Source organism: Rhinolophus ferrumequinum, chromosome X (assembly GCF_004115265.2).
Source record: "Rhinolophus ferrumequinum isolate MPI-CBG mRhiFer1 chromosome X, mRhiFer1_v1.p, whole genome shotgun sequence".
NCBI lineage: Eukaryota > Metazoa > Chordata > Mammalia > Chiroptera > Rhinolophidae > Rhinolophus > Rhinolophus ferrumequinum.
Window position 1 is genome coordinate 8950112 of NC_046284.1, and position 7551 is coordinate 8957662.

Consider the following 7551-nt stretch of genomic DNA (forward strand, 5'->3'; position numbering starts at 1 on the left):
CATTTTGAGGGCTGTGGCTACGACTAACACAATAATGCTCTGTACCCCATCGCTGGGGAACCACTAGAAACAACCAGATTGTTCACTTTAATTCAAGTGTCAGCACAATTATTTTAACACCAAGTGTGTCAGATTTGACTCCATATCCCCCAAATTAATTTCAGAGTGGCAGCGAAATGAAATAGCATACTTCTTCGAGCTTTTGTTACAACATGTTCGTGCAGCAAACTGCGAAGAAAATGCAGTAATTAGAGGTTAAATTAATCCTTGACAGACAAGTGGCTTAGAAACGCTATGCCCTCCTCCCCAAACCTAGCATAATGCATGCCAGTCTTTCAGAATTAGACATGCAAAGCATGTGACGTTGGCAACTGCCCCAAAACTACTGTCCCACTTAAAATTCCGAGGTCGACACTGGAACTTCCCAAGGCAGATATTAACACTGAGATAACATTAAGAATAAAACCCAAACAACCTGCAACCACCAACAGAGCCCACCCAGCTGAGCCCTCCAAGGGGCTGGCTGCCCAACTCTCCATCAGCAACCTGAAAACAAGACCAGACACTCCTTTCTGAGGTACCAATGCCCGAGCCTCAGACTGATCCTTAACTTATAACCTTCAATGACCTTCAGCTAGTTCTAGACTTGGAGTTCTGATTCCAATGCACCCCTCTACTGTCCCAACAATGCTAAGCAAAGCACACACTGACACGGGCGGATTATATTAGCACCAGTTAACAATGGTCCTTCTCTGCCCGCCACATTCCTCTCACCATATTTGCTCTTCCGCAGCATGAGTGCAAAATGGGCGTTTGGGACCTAAGTACTTGACTGGCAGTGAGAGACCAGGCTTCTATTTCAAGAACCAAAGGCAGGATAAAAACTGCCTTTCCCCAAGTCCACTAGGCAAAGCGAGCCGCTGGGTACACTGGGAGGGGAAGGTGGCTGGGTCCCTACCCCTCCAGAAAGTGGAGGCACTTTGAAACTAAGTCTCGGGCTGTGCACAAGGCGTGCTGGCAGCCCTAGGGCTAGAAGGCAACCAGGGCAGGACTGGGTTGCAATGTGTGGGTTTCTCCTCCAGGGTCTGGAAGAGTCCACCGTCACGTAGGCCAGGAAGGAAGGGGGAGTCTGAAGCTGGGGTTCCATGAAGGCCTGGGGGAATCCCTCTGGAGGACAATTCTCAGAGACTTTGCAAAGGGCCTTTTCCTTACGGTGCTCCTTGGCCCTGTCTCTGGAAACCTTTACTCCTGGAGTCTGCTGCCCACAGCCAGCAAGGCCCCTCACTATACCTCACCTAGGGGGATCTTTTGTGACATATCGGTTTTGGAAATTATAAGAGGTCAGATTTTAGGAGGGGACTTGAAGCATGAAGGATATCGAGAAGGTTGTCTGAATGGGGAGAAAAAGTAAAGCAATGGGGTATGGGAGGGAGGGAACCTAATTCTTTTGCTTCCATCCCTTTTCCTTGCAAAAAACGCTTCTGGGGCTTCAGCCCCAGGGTGGTCATTTGGGAGCAGGACCCTCCCCCCCAGGACTCTGCTGTTCAGCCCACCACTCCCGGCAACACCTAACTGCCAACCAACACCTAACTGCCAACCGGCTCCATGGGCCCACTCTTCCTTTCTAAATGACGACAGCAGAGATGACAAAACCAGTAGTAAGCACTGCAATACAACCCATTGGGTTCATGCAGATTTATGAAGTTTCCCTCTTCAAAGTCCAGAAGACATTTAAGGACTCAATGTCTGAAAAATCAGACTGCTTCCAGCTGAGCTTTGCGAGGCTTTGCTCCTGCCATACAGATGACTGGTGCTGCCTAGGTTACTCCTTGGTGGTGTTGTGAGAGGTGTATGATGGGAATTGGTTTATTGTGCTGATCCATAGTAACCGACTCCTGTTCCCCCATCATTTATCTCCCTCCCCAGCCACATCTGGGTTGGTCTATTCACACTCTCAGCATTCTATCTGCTCCAACAAACACTCAGCCTTTTCTGCTTGGATAAGGAGATTTTTTAGTTACATCCATTATATGTGTATCAACATTTATGGCAGCAAGATAATTGCCAAAGAGCTCGGAGGATAAAAGGTCCTTCTTCATAATGTCCACCCCTCCCCCAATCCGTTTAAAAAAAATCAATATTAACATCAAGCAGGACAGTGGCAGATTCTTTCATGGCTGCTGCATCCTCAAAGTTGGAAATGTGATTTTTAAAAACGACGCAGCTGGACTAGGAAGAAAAGGTTCAACAGTGAGTTCAGAGCCCATACTCCAATGGGGAACATGTGTGTAGAGGGAAAGCCTTCTTGTCCTTGAAACCTTTGCTAAATAACTGCAAAACAGCAAATCTGCTCTATATTAGATGAGTCCTTTGGAAACATGCCAGTCTAATTTCAAAGAGTTTAGATCCAGTTATCTGTAAACTAACCCAACGAATAGAAAGCCTGTCGTCAATAGGCCCTGCGGTCACTAGATTAGGGGGATTGGACAAGAAAGCTTCCGAGTTGCTTCTCAGCCTCCACCATCCATGATTCTGGGTTAGAAGTTCGCACTGGCAGAAGACACAGAAGGAACATTTCCCATTTGTATATTATTTTGCTTGGCCTTCTGCCAGTTTTTACTCCTCCTTTTTCCCACTGCCCCTCAAAATCTCAGCCTCATTTATATATTTATATATATATATATATATATATATATATATATATATATATATATATGGCTGTTTTCCTCAATGGTGTTTCACTTTCCCAGAAAATGACTGTTTCATTCACAAGTCACAGTGCGTTAGAGCTGGAAGGAACTCAGACTCCAAGGTCATGGAGGGGAGAGAGAAGAACAAGGGGGTAGGATGGACTTGCTCAAGATTCACTCTACTAATTAGTGGGGAGAGTGTTCTAGTGCACAAGTTTCTCAGCTTCTAGGGTAATTATCTCTCCAACACACTGCTGCAGGAAAAAAAAATCAGAATCTTAAAAAAAAAAAAAGGTTTGCCGCATATGGGAAGCCCCTGTAAAGAAGGAGAGTAGTCCAACTACTATCTGAAAGAACCATTTGTCTAAGATCAGTTGCTACCCATCCCATAAGCCTAAGCGGTGCTTGAGTTTCCTAGGGATGCTCTACTAACAGGTGCATTTTAAGCCTTTAGGTGATCAGCTTAAAAGGGGGAAAAATGGTATTAACTGTGCTGGCCAAGCTTGAAAAATTCCCTTTCCTTAGTGAAAAGGAACGACAACAGTAAATCCCCTACCTTAAGATGCAGCAAATGTATAGCCCCCACCCCCTCCCCAGCAATAGGCTACTTCCTGGTTGAGTTGAAAATTCAATGACGTTCCTGTTTCAACCCACACATCTGTGTCACTATCAGCGTCAGTAGCAGGAAAACAGACGAAGTCACCCTTTGCTAATGATTTCCTAACATGGAATTTCCTTCTATCTCCTCGAGCCTTTCTTCTTCCAATGCCAAACTGTTTTTTTCCCCCTCTCAAACACATTGTACTGAAGGAAAACTGAAAATGGTCACAACCGGAAGAGGATGATTTTTAAGGAGATCTTATAAGGAAGAACTGCAGCTCCTTGTGATATATTTAAGTGGGGGGAGGACTGCTAGTTTTTCTAAAGCCAGTACAAATAAAACAGAGATTTCCTCCCTGGCATCTGGGAATTGGTCAGTCCCTCTCTCTTTCCCTTTTCCTGTCTCTCTTCCCAAGTTCCACTTTGAGCAACATTCTTACACCAGAGGAAACACTCACACACTGGAGGCACATGTGGGGAGAGGCTAAGGCAGCCCCCAGCGCAAGGGACAGGCGTTGCAGAGAACCACCAAAGCACAAAGCAATATAGGAGCCCATCAAATTTCTCCTCTGGAGAATATCCTATTTAATATGCAAACTGGTCATCAAGAGAAAAGAGGGCTGTTACTTTAAGGGGAAGAAGCTGATTAGCTGCTCTGGCTGGCAGCAAACAGCTGGTCTGTCCGGCAGGTTCAAGGCCATTTCAGCTTCTCTCTTATGGAGGCACCATATGTTCCATCTCGCACATCAGCAGCTTTATTTTCCAATGATCTTGCTCCAGACGGGAAGCACAAAGGGGGGAGGAGAAGGTAGAGCTCGTGGTTTACTCTTTGAGCACTTTCTTGTGGTTTCAGATGCAGTTGGGATGTGTGTGTTTGGGGGGGGGATGTTAACGCTTCACATTCTATTCTAAAGACCAGAGAACAAATGTTCGACCAACACTTACGAATAATCTCCGGGGAGGGGAGGGGAATGGGATAGGGGAAAGATATGCGGAAAGGCACAAATAATTTGTCGCCTTGAGATGGAAGAGGGGGCGGAGGCGGTGAGAGATCAGGAGGAATCTCACTTTGCTCCGGAGACCCACCAGTCGAGTTTGGGCCCCGCCCACTTCTCCTTATTTGTCAATTTTTCTATTGTCAGCATTGCCTTTCCAAACAAACTTTACGAGGAGAAAAACGGGCACTTTGGGGGACCGGGGCGGGGCAGGCCTCTAGGCTGGCGAAAGGTTACTTCTCACTTTATGTTTAACATTCCCGGGGCCCGCAAGTTTGGAGGGGAGGACAGGTGTAAGGGATAGGGGCCAACTAAATCCTGGCCACTCCCAAGTGCCCGGCGCCGGGTCTGTGCAGAGGCGGCAGGCTGACGCACGATCGGACGGTGCATCCTCGTCCCCACTCCCTGCCCAGGCTGCTTGAACCTCAGAGGTGGTGGTTCAACTCCCTCCCTGCCTCCAAACAATGCCCCCCTCCACCCCCGAGGAGCTCTGGAGCCTGTGCGAGAGGGGGTGGCGGCAGGAGGGCGCAGGAAGGAGTGAAGAGTGTAACCGCGGGGTGGCCAGAGCCTCAGAGTCGCCAACGTCTTCTCTGCCGTTGTCTCACATGGGCGGGCACGACAGCCGCCCAGAGCCCAGGCGGCAAGGGGCAGGGGCTGCAAAGCGAAACCTAGGAGAGGGCGCCCCCTCTGCCCGCGCCCAGTGAGTGCAGCGGCGAGCCGTGTCTGCCCAGCCAGCAGAGCGCTCCTCGTCCTTGGCCTCTGCCCCCGCCCGCCCGCCCGCCCAGCCGTCCGGGCTGCGGGGCCCAGGGTGTCCACCACCCACAGACTGGGCGCGCGGTGGGCGCCAGGAGCCAGAGGCTCCTACGCCTTCTGGGACTCCAGTGCAGGGTCTTCGAAACACAGCCCCCTCCCCCACTGCCTACATATGCCCTCCTGTCCCAAGCCGCTGGAAGCCACTGGGAGGCAGCCGCCCCCGCCCTCTGCCTCTGCGTCCCTTTCCCCTTCCCTCTCTCCAGCCTCCTGGGAAACAAAGGGGCTTTTTAGAAAGCGGATTGTTGGTCGCAGTGGCGGCAGTGGGTGGGAGGGAGGAGGATCTATAAAGACAAGAGGTGGGGTGGGGGAAGAAGCTGCACGGCCTCTGGGAGCCCTGAGCGGCGGTGGCCGCTGGGAAGCCCCCATGGGTGCGTAGCTTACCCCGCCCGGCCCGTGGGCACCCGGGCGGCGGCCTGTGCCTGCCAAGGACTGGGCTGCGCCGCTACGGTGCTGCTCGCTGGCTCACCAAAGCCCGGGAACAAAATCGCCCGGGCCTCGGGGCCGGGGCCGGTGGGGGCAGCGCGATTCCCGCGGGGGTCTCCCCTGGGAGAGCCGGGCCTTCTTCCAATCCAACTCTTTCGAAATTGCTCGGGCTGGGGAAGACTTTGCGTCTTTGTTCCAGCGTGGCTGCCCGCCTGTCGTATGCTCGTCTTGCTCGCCCTCACAATGTCCCGGAGCCAGCCTAGGTTGGCTACCCGCAAACGGCCAATTCGCCGTTGAGAAGTCGCCCCGGGGATTCCTTCTGCTGCCAAAAACAACGTCAAGCTACCTCAGCAAAGTGGGGTCCCTTCTCCCAACGTGCCCCGGCCATCCTGTGCTCCCTCCTGGGCACACACACCCACAATAGGGGTGCCCTGCTTAGCCGCACCCAGCTGCATGAGTGCAGGGGGCGAAGCCCCGGCCCAAGGTGCGTCTGCATGCTCAGTTTCCGACGAGTTCAGGGCAGTTTTCTGGCAGGCTAATCCTATTAGTGTATGCTCAGTCCGCATTTAATCATGGATCAAAATCAGACGGTATGGCCAGCTTTCCAAGCGGCTTCGGACACGCTGCATCGGGATGGAGCCTGGCCGAGCCAACTGGCCGAGAAAAGTATTTGGCGGCGCTCCGGGGGGCTTCCCGCCCGCCCTTGCCGGCGCCGGGCTCTGCCACGGCTCCGAGGCCTGGGAGCTCGGAGCGCGGGGGCGCCGGGAGCTCGGGCAGGAGCCCAGTCGGGGCTGCCTCGAGCCGCCAGCTCTGCTCGGAGCTGCTCTCCAGGGGAGGACTTGGCAGGGGAGCCAACGCAAGACAGCCGCCTCGGCGCGCGCACACTCCACACTCCCTCTCGGCGGCGGCAGCGGCGGCGGCGGCAAACCCGGTTGGGTGAGGGGGGGAATCCTGCGCCCGGCGCCCACTACCGACTGGCCCAGGCTCAGGAAGCTGGCAGGCGAAGGCAGTGTAGCCGGGGGCATCCGGGCTGCAAGCGGCCCAGGGGCACCGGGACAGAGTGGGAGCCTGCCGGTCGCCCGACTCAGCCAGGAAGCCCGCGTGGCTCGAGCCCCTCTGACTTCCCTCCCTAGTACTTGGCTATCCCCGCCCGATTCCAGACGCCCAGTGGGCTCAGGGGAGCAGGAAGAGGCCGCAGTCACCGGCAAAGCGAGTTGCGCTCAGCCCTGCCGGGCTGATTCGAGAGGGGGGCGGCCGCGCGCTGCGCCAGGTGGGCCGTGTGCTTGGAGCAAACTTTGGGGTCCCCCAGCTATCAGCACCCCTGGGCCCCGGCTCCTCCGCGATAGGTATCACAAATGGGGCCACCAGTGCACCCCGAAGCCCCCCAGCAGTTGGACCTCTCGCGCCTGCCTCAGCCTTACCGTGCTGCGGAGCTCCCGCGGCGGCGGCGGCGGGGGCAGTGCCCCAGGGGCGGGCAGCCGCCGGCGCGGGCAGCCTGGCCTCAGGCGCCCGCCGAGTGGCCTGGCCCGGTTGCAGATCACCCCCCTGGCTAGCGGCCGGTGCCCCCGCGCCCCCCCGCCGCCGGCCGCTTCAGCTCGTGGCCAAGTTCATGCCGGCGGCGCTGCAGTGGCGGCCTCAATCTGCTCGCTCCATTCCCACCGCCCGGCTCCGCGCCGTGCGCCCGGAAGGTGGAGTTTCGGGGGTTTAAGTTACTGATAGGCATTTCTCACTGCTGTGTCACTCGGGGAGGAGGAGACACGCACGCCGCACACTCACACACCCTCACACTCGCGGCGACGAGCGGCTCCGGCCTTAAAGGGGAAGCCGCGCTGCCCCGCCCGCGACCCCGGGGGCTCTGAGCCCCGAAATGCTGAGTTTCCAGGCCCGGATGGGGCCAGGGGCAGAGGAAGTGCGGCTGCCTCCCAAGGGGCCTCCCGGGCCATTCAGCCACTTTTTAGAAGGGAAAGCGGCCGCAGGCAGGCTTTGCTGTGGTCGTCTCATTTCTCCAGTCCACTGGAACCCAAGCAGCT

At 55.0% G+C, this 7551-nt stretch overlaps 1 protein-coding gene across 1 annotated transcript in view; it reads right to left on the reverse strand.

Annotated features, from left to right (window-relative positions):
• MAMLD1 (mastermind like domain containing 1) overlaps positions 1-7207 on the reverse strand; it is a 120677-nt gene extending 113470 nt beyond the window's left edge. Inside the window, exon 1 of the mRNA XM_033116015.1 lies at positions 6943-7207. The gene's annotated coding sequence lies outside the window, so the exon portion shown is untranslated. The remainder of the gene's footprint in view (positions 1-6942) is intronic.
• Between the last annotated feature and the right edge of the window lie 344 nt (positions 7208-7551).